Genomic DNA, 13,345 nt, shown 5'->3' on the forward strand with positions numbered 1-13,345 from the left:
TCATATCTAGGTTGAAAAGGAATCCCCCCATGCTTTTTTCTAGGATTTTTATGGTTCCGTCCCTTGTTTTCTATTTAGATTCCTAATCCTCTTGGAGCACATTTTTGTTTATGGTGTAAGTTACAGATCTAATTTTATCTTTTTTCCCCAGTGGATGCCCAATTGTTTGAGCACCATTTATTATTATAAAGTCCATCTTTGAGGCCAGGCACAGTGGCTCACACCTGTAATCTCGGCATTTTGGGAGGCCAGGGTTTGAGGATTGCTTGAGTCCAGGAGTTCAAGACCAGCCTGGGCAACATGGTGAAACCCTGTCTCTACTAAAAATACAAAAATTAGGTGGGCATCATGGTGCAGGCCTGTAATCCCAGCTACTCAGGAGGTGGAGCCACAAGAATCGCTTGAACCTGGGAGGCAGAGGTTGCAGTGAGCTGAGGTGGTGCCACTGCACTCCAGCCTGGGCGACAGAGTGAAACTCTGTCTCAAAATAAAAAATAAAATAAAATAAAATAAAATAAAATAAAGTCCATCTTTGTACCAGTCATTTGAGATCCCACCTTTATCACATATTACATTTCCAGATGAACTTGTGTCTATTTCTAAGCTTTCTATTCTATTCCACTGGTCTATTTGTCTATTCTTGTACTAGCACCACACTTTTAATTATAGAGAATTTATAGTATGTTTTAATTCCTGATATATGACTTATCCCCAAATTGATTTTTCTTTTGAGTGTGTCCTGGCTACTGTTACGTGTTTGTTTTTCTATATGAACTGTAATATTAGCTTGTCTAACTTCATGAAGAAGCTTGTTGGTATTTTCTTTGAGACTGTCCTAAATATATAAATTGATTTAGGGAGAGCTGACATATTTATAATATTGAGTTGCATTATTCAAGAACAGAAGATGTCTTTCCATTTGTTCAAGTCTACCTGTCTATTCTTGATACTTCATGTCTTTCAAAAATGCTTCTTGTCTATTCTTGACTCTTTACTCTTCCATATGCATTAGAATTAACTTGTCAAGTTCTGTTAAAAACTTGTTGATTGAAATTACATTAAATTTATAGATTAACTTGATGATAACTGAGATCTTTATGATTTTAAACTTTCTAATTCATGAATAAATATATATCTTCATTTATTTCACTTTTCTTTTAGTCTTAAATATATTTTTATAATTTTTATAATAATAAAAAATATATTTTTATAATTTTCATAATAATAAAAAATATATTTTTATAATTTTCCTTCATAGAGTCTTGTATATCTATTGTTAGATTATTCCTAGGTCCTTATTTGCATTTGTTTTTTGTTGTTGTTATTGTAAATGGAATCTATTTTAAAATTACATTTTCCTAATTGTGGCTGATGTATAAGAATGTTATTTATATATGCATGTTGATATTTTAATCCATCAGCATTGCTGAACTCACATCATCTATGAATAATTACAGTCCTGTTTCTTTCTTCCCAATCCTTTACTCCTTTTATGCCTTGTCTTATTGTGCTGTTTAATATCCTTTAGAACAAAATTAAATAGAAGTGATTATAATGGGTATTCTTCCTTTGTTCAGAACTTAAACAGGAGTATTTCTGAATTTCATCATGCAGTATGATATTTGCTGTACAGTTTTGGTTGATAACCTTTATTAGTTTGAGAAAGTTCCCTTCTTTTTTTGTTAGCTATCAGTTTAATCATGAAAAGGTTATTGAAGTCTACAAAATATTTGTTCTGCGTGTATTGAAATGTGTATATATTTTCTCTCTTTATATAAAATTGTGTTTTTAAATAATTAGATTATAGTTGTGTTATTAATAATTTTAAATATATTAACATATGTTAATGTAATTAAATACAATGCTGGAATCCATTTGCTAATATTTTATTTAAAGTTTTTTGTCTTTGCTTTGGAATGTGATTGGCCTTTCAGTTTTGTCTGTTTATTAGAATCAAGGTATATCTGCCTCATGAAAGGTATGTGTTTGTTTGTTTTTCCTTTCTATTCTCTGAAAGAGTTTTGGATTATCTATTCCTTTAGCGTATGGTAGAACACTCCTAAAAAACTTTTGGGCTGGTGTTTTTTAATGGGTAGATTTTAATTACTGATTCAGTTTCTTTGGTTGTTCAATAGTTTATTCAGATTTTCTGTTTCTTTTTTGAGTTAGTTTTGGTTCTACATTTGTTTTGAAGAAATTGCCTGTTTTACTTATTTTCTAATTAATTTGTAATATAGTTGTTCAAAGCATTATTTTATGATTGTTAAATATCAACCGTATTTGTAACTATGTCTTCTTTTGTTCACAGCACCTTTTTTTTTTTTTTTGTCTGAGTCCCACTCTGTCGCCCATGCTGGAGTGCAGTGGCGCGATCTCGGCTCACTGCAAACTCCACCTCCTGGGTTCAGGTGATTCTCTCACCTCAGCCTCCTGAGTAGCGTTCACAGAACCTTTTATTCTTACTCTTTCATTAAAAATCTTGCTAAAAGTTTGTCAATTTTCAATGAAACAAATTTAGGATTGTGATACTTGCTATTGTTTCATTGTCTTTAGTTCATTGATTTTCAGTCATATCTTTATCATTTTCTTCCCTCTATTCAACTTGCCTATCATGGATACGTTTTTTTTTTTTCCCCCCTTCTAATTTCTTGGGTTGTATGTTTGGCTCATTAATTTTCAACTCCTTTATGTCAAAGGCATGTTTTTAAGACAATAAATTTTCCTTTAACTGTAACTATAGCTGCACCTCACACATTTTTACAAATAGTTTCAGTTACAACTCAGTACTAGATATTTTTTAATGTCTGTTATCATTTATTTCCTGTTTAATTAATGATTTACCTAAAAGCATTTTCAAAAACTTATTGCCATAAATGTATTCAGTCTTTTTCCTTTTCTAATAGCTTGAAACTAGAAGTTGAATAAGATCTTGCCCAGAAAAAAAGCATGTTTTTAAATCCCCAAATTTATAGAGTTCTTTTTGCTTTTTAAAAGATTATTGATTTATAACTTAATAGCATTATGGTTGATGACTTGGTATATATGATATCAGTTCTTTGCTATATGTTGAGATGTGTTTTGTGGCCTAAAATGTGGTCAATTTCTGCAAACGTACAATGTGCACTTAAACAGAACATACATTCTTTTTTTATTAGGTACGGAAATCCATATATGTCAATTTATATAAGTGGTTCCAATCCTTTTAATGACATCTCATATATAGAAAATTCTAATATTTGTACAGCACAGTAGCATAAGTTGGAGTTGATTTGAAAATGTCTTGCAGGGCTTACTAAAATATTTATTGTACCTTTTAAAATTTTATATAATTACAAGGAAAAATACAAAGTATTAGATAAGACATTGTTAAATTTTTATAAGCCTAAATAAAACATTTTCAGAATTTTACTTGAGAAACTTGAGTTTGCTTTCATGAACATAACTATTTTAATCAGATTTTATGTTTGAAATAGCTATAGATCATTCCTGATTAAGATGTTTTAATAATGACCTTTTCTAATCTCCTCAAATTCATGGTGTTGAAAACCCAATGAAAATATTTGTCCAAATAAATTACCAAAATCATGTTACAACATTTTAAAAACAATTCAAATCGTTGATATTATATAGGAAGCATCTAAAGTTCTTTCTTAATTTCACTGAAAAAATGTAATTTGAAATTTCTTGTGATAGGGCGTGGTAGCTTTGTAACGTGTCCACTTGGCTAGTTGAACTGTGTCTCCCAGAAGCCCTTTCCCTACGTGTTTTCAGTCAGGATGGGCTTCAGGAAGCATTTTTGCATGAGATTTGGAGGGCAGAAGTGAAGCAGAAGCCATTCTGCTTTGTATGCTGGGAAGGTTGGAGCAAGGGCGTTTTAAGGCTCACACGTGTTGCTTTATCTGTCGGCTCACCTCATTTGCTTAGGGTGGCATCTGGGCTGGAACTGCTGCACCTTCCCTTAAATCTTCCTTTGGCTTCTCCAGTTCCTGAGCCAGGTGTGTGTTTATGTGTTTAGCTCTGGGAAAAAGGGCATTAGTGTCTCCTGCAGGACACTCACTTCATCAAGGCTGGAGACAGCAAGAACTGACACTGGTTCCAGGCCATCCTTGTAGGTTACATCTTGACCTTAATCTCTCCTATTTATATGCACCTTGCCTGCTCTTGGGTTTCAAATCCAGCATTAGACGCAAAAATAATAGCGTAATAGAAACTGTTCAACCACAGCAAAGCACGGTGGCTCACGCCTGTAATCTCAGCACTTTGGGAGGCCGAGGTGGGTGTCTCTTGACCGAGGTGGTCAAGAGTTCGAGACCAGCCTGGCTAACATGGCGAAACCCTGTCTCTTTACTAAAAATACAAAAAATTAGCCAGGCGTGGTAGTGGGCGCCAATCGTCTTAGCTACTCAGGAGGCTGAGGCAGGATAATCACTTGAACCTGGGAGGCAGAGGTTGCAATGAGCAGAGATTGCACCATTGCACTCTATTTAGCCTGGGCAACAAGAGCAAAACTCTGTCTTGAAAAAAAAAAAAAAGAGATTGTTTAATCAGCTCCCACAGTTGCATAAGGTGAAATCCTTGTCTATCTATCTATCTATCTATCTATCTATCTATCTATCTATCTACCATCTATTAATCATCTGTCTTTTTCTCTATCTAGCTATTTGGATGTCTGGCCATCTTATCCCCATAAAGTTCCGCTTCTCTATCTGAACTCTGACTTATACACAGGACAAATAAATTTCAAATCCAAATAAAATTTCACATACCAAGTATTTTTAAATTCTAGTGAGTTTTACTGTGAAAACCTACTGTTAGAACAGTTACCTCTAGCTTGCAGGCCATTCAAGTGCATATTAGTCACAAACAGACAAAAGCATCAATGGTGGATTAAAGAAAACTGCAAATTCTTTGATATTTTTCCCATTTAGAGGCGGGGTCTACTTTCCCTTTTCTTGAATCTAGGCTGACCTGTGACTGCTTCGGCCAACTGAATAGGGAAGAGTGATGCTGTGCTGTTTCCAGGCCTGTTCTTTAAAAGTACTTGGAAGCTTCTGCCTTGGCCTCTTTGTGCCTGAGTTGCTGTATAAGAATCTGACTACCTTGCTGGAGAGACCTTGTGGAGAAGACTTGACCTTATATGCAGAGGTAGAGGGGCCCTGGTTAGTCCAGCCATCTAGCCATCCTGTCAAAATAGCAGGTATGTGAGAAAAGCTGTCTTGATTCCTCCAGCCCAGCCCAGCCACCAACTGAATAATACCAAGTATATGTACCTCAAATGGAGCAAAAGAACTGCTCAGCTAAGTCCTGCGCAACGTCCTGACTCAGAAGATAATGACAGATAATGAAATGATTGTTGTTTTAAGCCACTGTGTTTTGAGGTAGTTTATTACACAGCAATGGATGACAGAATAGTATTTATATATATAAATATAGATATTTATATATATATAAATATAGATATATTTATATATATATATGTAAAGACAGGTATTTGGGACCAATGCCTGGATTAGCACTTACCAGGAGTCCCCTTTCCCCATCTCTCCACCCCATGCTGCAGTTTGGGTTGTATTCCTTGCTCCTCAGTCACCTGGAGCATCCATTCCCCTGGAGCTCCATGAGCCCTTTGGACTCAAGAGGGCAGGGGTTTGCCCTGCAGTGCCTGCTGAAGTACATCTCCAAGTAGTAGAGCACCTTGGCCATGCACAGTGCATCTGGCAGAGCAGTGAGGGCTCCATTTTGCTCATTGCACTCAACATCTCCAGGGACTGTGGGGTTCCCTGTCAGTCCTTGCTCTTCTCCATCCTCCCTCCAAGGAGCCTTGGATAAGGCTTCTAACATCCTGGAGGCTCCAGGCAGCCAGGCCCTGCCAGACTGCCCTGAGGGCCAAGGGGATTAATATCTCACAGCACATCTGTAACTGATTCTTGGCATTCCAGGGAGTCTGGCACAACTGTGAGCAGCTCTGAATTAAATCAAGCTTCTTAATTTGTGCAGCTCAAATTTTTTATTATTATTTTTTTTTGAGAGGGAGTCTCGCTCTGTCGCCCAGGCTGGAGTGCAGTAGCGCGATCTCGGCTCATTGCAAGCTCCGCCTCCTGGGTTCACGCCATTCTTCTGCCTCAGCTTCCCGAGTAGCTGGGACTACAGGCGTCCACCACCACGCCCGGCTAATTTTTTGTATTTTTAGGGAGACGGAGTTTCACCATGGTCTCGATCTCCTGACCCTGTGATCCGCCCGCCTTGGCCTCCCAAAGTGCTGGGACTACAGGCGTGGGCCACCGGCGCCCGGCTGGCTCAAATTTTTAAAATTCTTACTAATTTTTTATTTGCTAGATCACCCCTTTCTATCTTGTCCTTTATTATCCATTTAATCCTATCCTTTTTTTGAAACCCTAACTTAGTCATTATTGTTGTGCTAATCAGCTGCTTTTGCTTTCAGATCCATTTCCTGCCCTTCTTTTATTCTACTCTGTATTACAGCCAACCACATTTCCAGGCTCCCTTGTCCTCTGCTATCTAGGTGAGTTTTGTCAGTGGAAGACATTGGTGGAAGGTTGGATGCTTCTTCTTCTAGCATCTCTGGTGGTGGCTGTGTTTCCTCCCTGACTCCAGCTCCCACTGGGTGTCATTCACTTTGTGGTTTTGGTGCTTGCCCAATGGCCTGGCTTCTGAGCCCTGCTTCTGCAGCCCAGGGAGAGTAGCAGCAGTCTGCTGTTTTTAGTGTCTGGGTTGCCACTCTTTTCCTGTTTGACCTCTCTGTGCTTCCATGACCCACATAAGTCATTAAATTCCCTCTGTCAAAAAGACTTAGGTTCCTGTTTCATGACTGGATGCTGACTGATATTGTTATTACCATTGTAACTATTATCGTTGTTATTGTTTTTATTATTTTATACTGCCAATGCCTGTTTAAATTTACCCATATGTTTTCAAATAACTTTGATCACCTTGCATTTTGCATTCCACTTCTATACTTTTGGTTAAAGTTTTCTTCTGTTTGCAACATATCCCTAGCATTTATTTCTATAAAGGTCTGTGTTTTAGATAACTTACAGATTCAAAATTTTAAAATATGGCTTTTTGTCATTTACTTAAGATCTGTATGCAAGAAGAAATGAAAAAGATGAACAGGTAGAGTCCAGGACTACCTACCACAACTCAGGTCAACATTAATTTTATGATTTAATTAATTCCATAAATTCTCTTTTCTGTATGAATATAAGGTTCCTCCCTCCCTGTACTCACACATCTACCTCTTCTAGGAGTTGCCTTGGGATCCACAAAGAAATTGAGGTGGTCCAGTACTCATAAGCCAACAAACTTCAAAGGAGAGTCAAATGTACATTTTCAAAATAAGAGTACTGAAAAGCATTGAAATAAACACACAAAAAGAGATTCAAATGTACATCTTAAAAGGAGGAGGAGATTCTTTGAAGAAGTAGGGGAATATGACGTTGAAAGTCTCTGAAGAGGTTATGAGAGTTGTTTAAGGGAGTAGAACATTAAAACATTTTTGTCTGTTCAATCTTAATTTTTAAAAATGATAGCATAGAGTTTGGCCAATTATGGAGGGGCTGATTTCATCACTATCAATGAGCAGTAAACTTTCTTGGTCTTTTATTTGGGGAATGTATTTATTTTACTTTCACTTTTGAATGAGACTTAGCTGATGCAATGGACTGAATTGTGTTCCTCCAGAATTTGTATGTTGAAGCTGTAATGGCAAATGTGACTGTATTTGGAGGCAGGGCCTTTAAAGAGGTAATTAAGGTTAACTAAGGTCATAAAGATGGGGCCTAACCCAATATCACTGTCCTTATAAGAAGAGACACCCGGGATGCATTTGCACAGAGAAAAGGCCCCAGGAAGACACTGCAAGAAGAGGGTGCTCTTCAAGTCAAGGAGAAACCAAACCTACTAACACTTTGATCTTTGACTTCTGGGCTCCATAACTGTGAAAAATAAGCTTCTGTTGTTTAAGCCACCTAGTTTGAGGTATTTTGTTATGGCAGCCCTAGAAAACTAAATACAGCTGGGTATAGAATTCTAGGTTGATGATTTTGCTTTTATAGTATTTTTATAATATTTTGAGATGTGTGTCTTTGAAGTTCTGCAGTTGCATTATATTGTGGCTTGCTTTGGATTTGTTACATTTAAGCTTTATTTATCCTTCCTGGAATTCATTACAGTTTTTGAACTTCAGGATTCAAGTGTTTTAATCATTGATGAAAACATTTCAACCATTATCTCTTCAAGTATTGCCTGTCTTATTTTCCTCTATTTCGCATTCTTGTAATTAAATCTGTTGGTTCTCCTCATTCTGTCTTCCATGTCCCTTAATCTTCCATATTTTCCAGATCTTTATATCTCTGTGCCTATTGAGTAATGTCTAAAATCTGTTTTCCAGTTTATAAATTATCTTGCTGTATCGAATCTGCTATTTAACCTACTCATTTAAGTTTTTAATTTCCTTGACATATACCTATGTGAATGGGTGGGTTTTTACTTAGACTACCTTTTCATGTAGAATATGTAGACTACCTTTTCATGTAGAACCTAGCTTCTATGCAAGGTTCTCAATTCCAATTTCCTGTCCACTTGGGCCCAGTGCTTACCTCATGTTTCCACATGAGCATGAAATCCCAAGCCCTTGGGTGAACAGAATCAGTAATCACTGGTCGGGTGCAGTGGCTCATGCCTGTAATCCCAGCACTTTGGGAGGCTGAGGCAGGCGGATCATGAGGTCAGGAGTTTGAGACCAGCTTGGCCAACATGGTAAAATCCTGTCTCTACTAAAAATAAAAAAAAAAAAAGTAAATAAATAAAATTAGCTGAGCATGGTGGCACGCGCCTGTAATCCCAGCTACTTGGGAGGCTGAGGCAAGAGAATCGCTTGAACCCAGCAGGTGGAGATTGCAATGAGCCGAGATCACCCCACTGCACTCCAGCCTGGGTGACAGAGCGAGACTCCATCTCAAAAAAATTAATAAATAATAATAATAATCACCCCTCCACCTCCATAGCACAGCTACGTCATGAACTGACACCTTAAAACTTTGTTCTGTTTTCAATTATCTCTTGGTTTCTGATGCCTGGGTATTTCTTTTTCTTTCTTGAGAGCTTAAGCATGAATATAAAACATTTCAAATTTTATATTTTATCCAGTATTTCTAGCTTTTTAATAGTGAGATTTATCTTACTCTCCCATTTTATTAAAACAGAAAGTCTTGAGTAACATTTTAATACTGAGAAAAAAAGCCTCATTATTAGTTTTAGAAAAAGAGAGACAATCTGTGTTGTTCTGGAACCAAGACAAAGTTCTAGAAGATTCTCTCTTGATCCTTAAACAGCATAGAAAAACCAGGTAAGTTGACTATGTTCATGTTTAGGAGTATGATGGCCAATGGATCCAAAACCTATCCTATATCTACATGTTGGTGGCCACATTAATCTGACATCTGACAGCAAGAGCGATGATTGGGTTCACTGGAAATCTTCGTGAAGTACGAGTGAAGTCCTTGTGAAGTCAGAGTGAGTATCAGAACTTTGAGTTCTAGTCTTGGCTCTAGACTGATTCAAAAGGTCAGGGCCTAATCAATTTACTCATTAACTTATAATTGTAATTAATTAGATTTTATTAATACAAGAATAAAAGAATTGTCCAGCACCTACTAAGCCAAATCCTAGAGATATGGAGAAGCAGATAAAAGTTGCTGCTTTCAAAGAACACAGTTCACTAATAGGAGACTGGCTTGGAATCATCTATCCTATAAGTGAAATTTTGATGGATTATTGTTGAGGTGCAAAGGATGGAGCAGTCAGTTGAATCTTGCTGGGGGAATTGTAATCAGAAAGCTCCGAGAATAGTAAACGAGAGTTTTGGAGGCCTAAGATCTTGGAATCACATGTGTAGAAGGATATTTAAGGTGTGCAGGCTCCTCCATGAGTAGCCCCAATGCCTTGAGTGGAATGGATACAAAGGTGCGGACTTCTTGCATCCTTCCCAGGATATCAGGAGGCTTAGAGCAATATCTGCAAAATGTTGGCGATTGCTGAAACGCAGCGCTACAGCATCCATGGGGTCTTGCCCTTCTTCAACCATTCAGTAAATAGCACTCAGTAGAGATTCTGGCTGAGGATACTTGTTTTCAAAACAACAGCCCTGAGCCAACCTTTTTAAGTAGTTCCATATGTTTTTATGGAGAGTTTATGGATTGTGGCCTTCGGAATTCTTTTGTTTATCACTGGGAATTCAAGTCCTGAAAGCTGCTAACTAACCATGAGGTCTGCTGGTTATACAAGCTGTTGGACCTCTTAAGGACATTGACATAAGGACCACTTTCTGTGAAATAAGAATTAGTGGTTTAAAAAGAGTGCACTTAACAGTATCATGTAAGTATCAGTTTCTGTATGTCATTACTAGCCAGGCTTTTAAAAAAAAACTGGACTGTGCTGCCTTGTGTGTACATTTAAATGAGGCCCTTAAAGGGAAATCTGAGCAATGTCTTCAAACAAAGACTTATAATCAGAAAGGTCTTTAAAAAAAAAAAAAAAAAAGAATAACTATCTTCAGCAGACCTAAAACCAGGATGGAAAGGTGGATACTTCCCCACCTGGGCCCCAAAGCAGGGCCCTTCAAAATACTGAAGGTCCAGCATTCCCTGGGCAATTCTTCCTCCTTCTCTGTCCTCCCCACCCCCATCAATACCCAGCTTGCAGTGATATTCTTTTACCCTTTACTAATCTAATGCCAAACACATGTAGGTTCTATCCTGTTTCCAGGAAAGAGGTTTCCATGAATTGCCTCATCAGCCTTACTAATAGCTACAATATATGGAGCACTTTGTGCCCAGCACTCGATTCCTTTTATACTTGATCTCTTTTCATCCTTTCTTCACAATAGCCCCATGAGGTGGGTGCTATAATTATTTCTAATTTTACAGATAAGGAAACCAAAGCTCAGAGAGTCTGAGCAATTTGCTTAAAGTTGCTTAACAGCTGTATTAGCCTACTACTTATAATTCGACTACCTGTGTCGAAGGCTACATAAATTCAGGTCGCCTGACTCAAAGCTCTTATTCAACGTGCTAGCCTCCTTCCCACTAGATCTCATAAGATCTAGCTTGATCTCTAAGGCTCCATTCCAGCTTGGAAGAACTATGGTTCTTCTCCAGTGTCAGTTGTGTTGCTGTTCATGTTGTTTTCATGTAAAACAATGTAAGAAAGAGGCTGATAATCTCCCTCCATGAAACAGTTCTTCACACATTTAAAATCATCCATGGCTGATCATAAATGCTTCTCCAGAGAGTGAATGGTCATGGCTGGTGCAGAAGGGTAACACTCTGGAAAGGCGGATGTGAGACCTGGCAGCTCTGCCTGGGTACACATAGCTTAGGGCTGACAAGTGAGTCAGCAGAAGTGAGCAGACAATACTGCATTGGGTTTTAACATGATGAGTCAGCCTTGCTATCTGGCCAGCTTCAGTGCAGCCCCCTGAAGTTTTAACAGAATATTAATTGCCCTTTCACTTCCCATTCCACACAGCTGGGTGGGATTGCTACCAGCCACACTGTTGAGAAGTTACACATTTTAGCCCAGCCTAGAAAGGTTTCCTGTGGTGGGTGAAATGACAACATGCACAAAGGTCAAACTCCAGATGTGGGAATCTGACCTTTTCTCCTCTTGGGGAAAACATTGCCTCATTATAATCTCAAAAGATTTTTGGTACAGGTTTAAGGCTAGAGTCTACTGAAAGATCCAAACTCCTCTAACATAGAGGATGCCAGCCTGTTTCATGTAAATTTATCCAAGGCTTTGAGACCACCTACAAAATTCCTGAGCCAAGGGACCAGGGAATGTAGGCGAATGTTTAGGCATTTCTGAAGGAGGGAGCTAGACCTAGAAGTTGCTGCTTGCTCCTAGAAGTTGGAAGGCATTTCAAGATGAGGAATGAGTTGTTTCTGGATTGATGCCTTCACTGGCTAGAAATGCCAGCGGGTGGTGGGAAGAGTACATGGCAGGATGATGAGGAGTTTCCCATTCATTCATTCATTTATTCATCTGTGTATTCATTTTACAAAAATTCATATCAGATTTGCAAAATTCACTCACAATACACTCAGAGATAATAAAAAATGTAACAACTTTTTTTATTAACTGGTGGAATATTTCTCTCAAATTTCCACCACTGGACCCCAGAGTGGGAATTCAATTTTAGCCCAATCTTGTAAACTTAGTTCCAATGTAATTATCTAGGTTGAGCTAAAAGTTTCTTTTCATCTTTCAGGTTTCCTCTTCATGCCTCTACTCCTATGCAGTTTGACCTCTCAGTGTGCAGCTGGTGATAGATGGAAACCCTTGTTCATAAGCTTTGTGGCACTGTCGGCAGGATGAGGGGACTTCTGGATCCTCACTGGTCACTGTGGCAGAGTGGTTGGTGTTGTCTGCTCCCTAGACAGGAACCCACTGAAGAATCTGACATTTTTTGATATGCTGGCATTCATTGTTACAGCCCATCAACCCAGCCATCAATCCAGGACATGGGGTCTGTGCCCACGGTGGGAAGGAGGAGGAGGAAGCTGGCTTTGTTCTGACCTTGGGCTTCTTCTGCTCCACCAGTACTTTCTGTGGGGGAAATAGGTAAAGAAATGGCTGTTCAGATGAGAAGATGTGTCAGTAAACTTTTGCTACAGTGATGCTGCAAAACAAATCACTGGTGACTTTCAGTGGCACACAGCAATAAACATTTATTTAGCTCAGGGATTGACAATCTTTTTTTTTTTTTTAAAGGGCCAAATAGTAAATATTTTAGGTGTTTCAGGCCATACAGTCTCTGAACTCTGAACTTGTAGCACAACAGTAGCCTTAGATGCTATGCAAATGGAGGATCATGACTGTGTTCCAATAAAACTTTATTTATGGACACTAAAATTGGAATTTCATGGAATTTTTATATGTTAAGAAATATTATACTTTGATTTTTTTCAACCACGAAGTTGAATGGTCTGTGAGTTTTTTTCACAAGTCATACAAAAACAGATGGTGGGTCAGACTTGGCCCATGGCCATAGTTGGCTGAACCTTGATTTAGCTCATGAATCTGCTCTGGGTTGGGCTCGGCTGCTCTGCGCTGCACTCATCTGCAGTCGGCTGTGAGTTGGCTAGGCAGCTCTGCTGGTGGTGCCAGGGCTCATTCACATGTATGGGGATTGTTTGCCATTGGCTGATCCACAGTAGCCTTGGCTGGGATGGCTGCGGCACGTTGGCTCTGCCGTGTGAGTAGCCAGCAGGTCAGCCTGAGCATGCTCTCTTAGCAGTGGTGGAGACACGTGAATCTAAGTGGA

At 38.5% G+C, this 13,345-nt stretch overlaps 1 long non-coding RNA gene across 1 annotated transcript; it reads left to right on the top strand.

The window, feature by feature from the left end:
• Positions 1 to 1,348: 1,348 nt before the first annotated feature.
• On the top strand, positions 1,349 to 12,933 carry LOC129397628 (uncharacterized). Its single transcript, XR_008625225.2, has 5 exons — positions 1,349 to 5,197; positions 6,443 to 6,523; positions 7,100 to 7,165; positions 9,393 to 9,534; positions 12,290 to 12,933. It is a non-coding gene; the product is annotated as an uncharacterized LOC129397628 (long non-coding RNA).
• Positions 12,934 to 13,345: the final 412 nt, after the last annotated feature.

The sequence above is a fragment of the Pan paniscus genome, chromosome 3 (genome assembly GCF_029289425.2).
Source record: "Pan paniscus chromosome 3, NHGRI_mPanPan1-v2.0_pri, whole genome shotgun sequence".
NCBI lineage: Eukaryota > Metazoa > Chordata > Mammalia > Primates > Hominidae > Pan > Pan paniscus.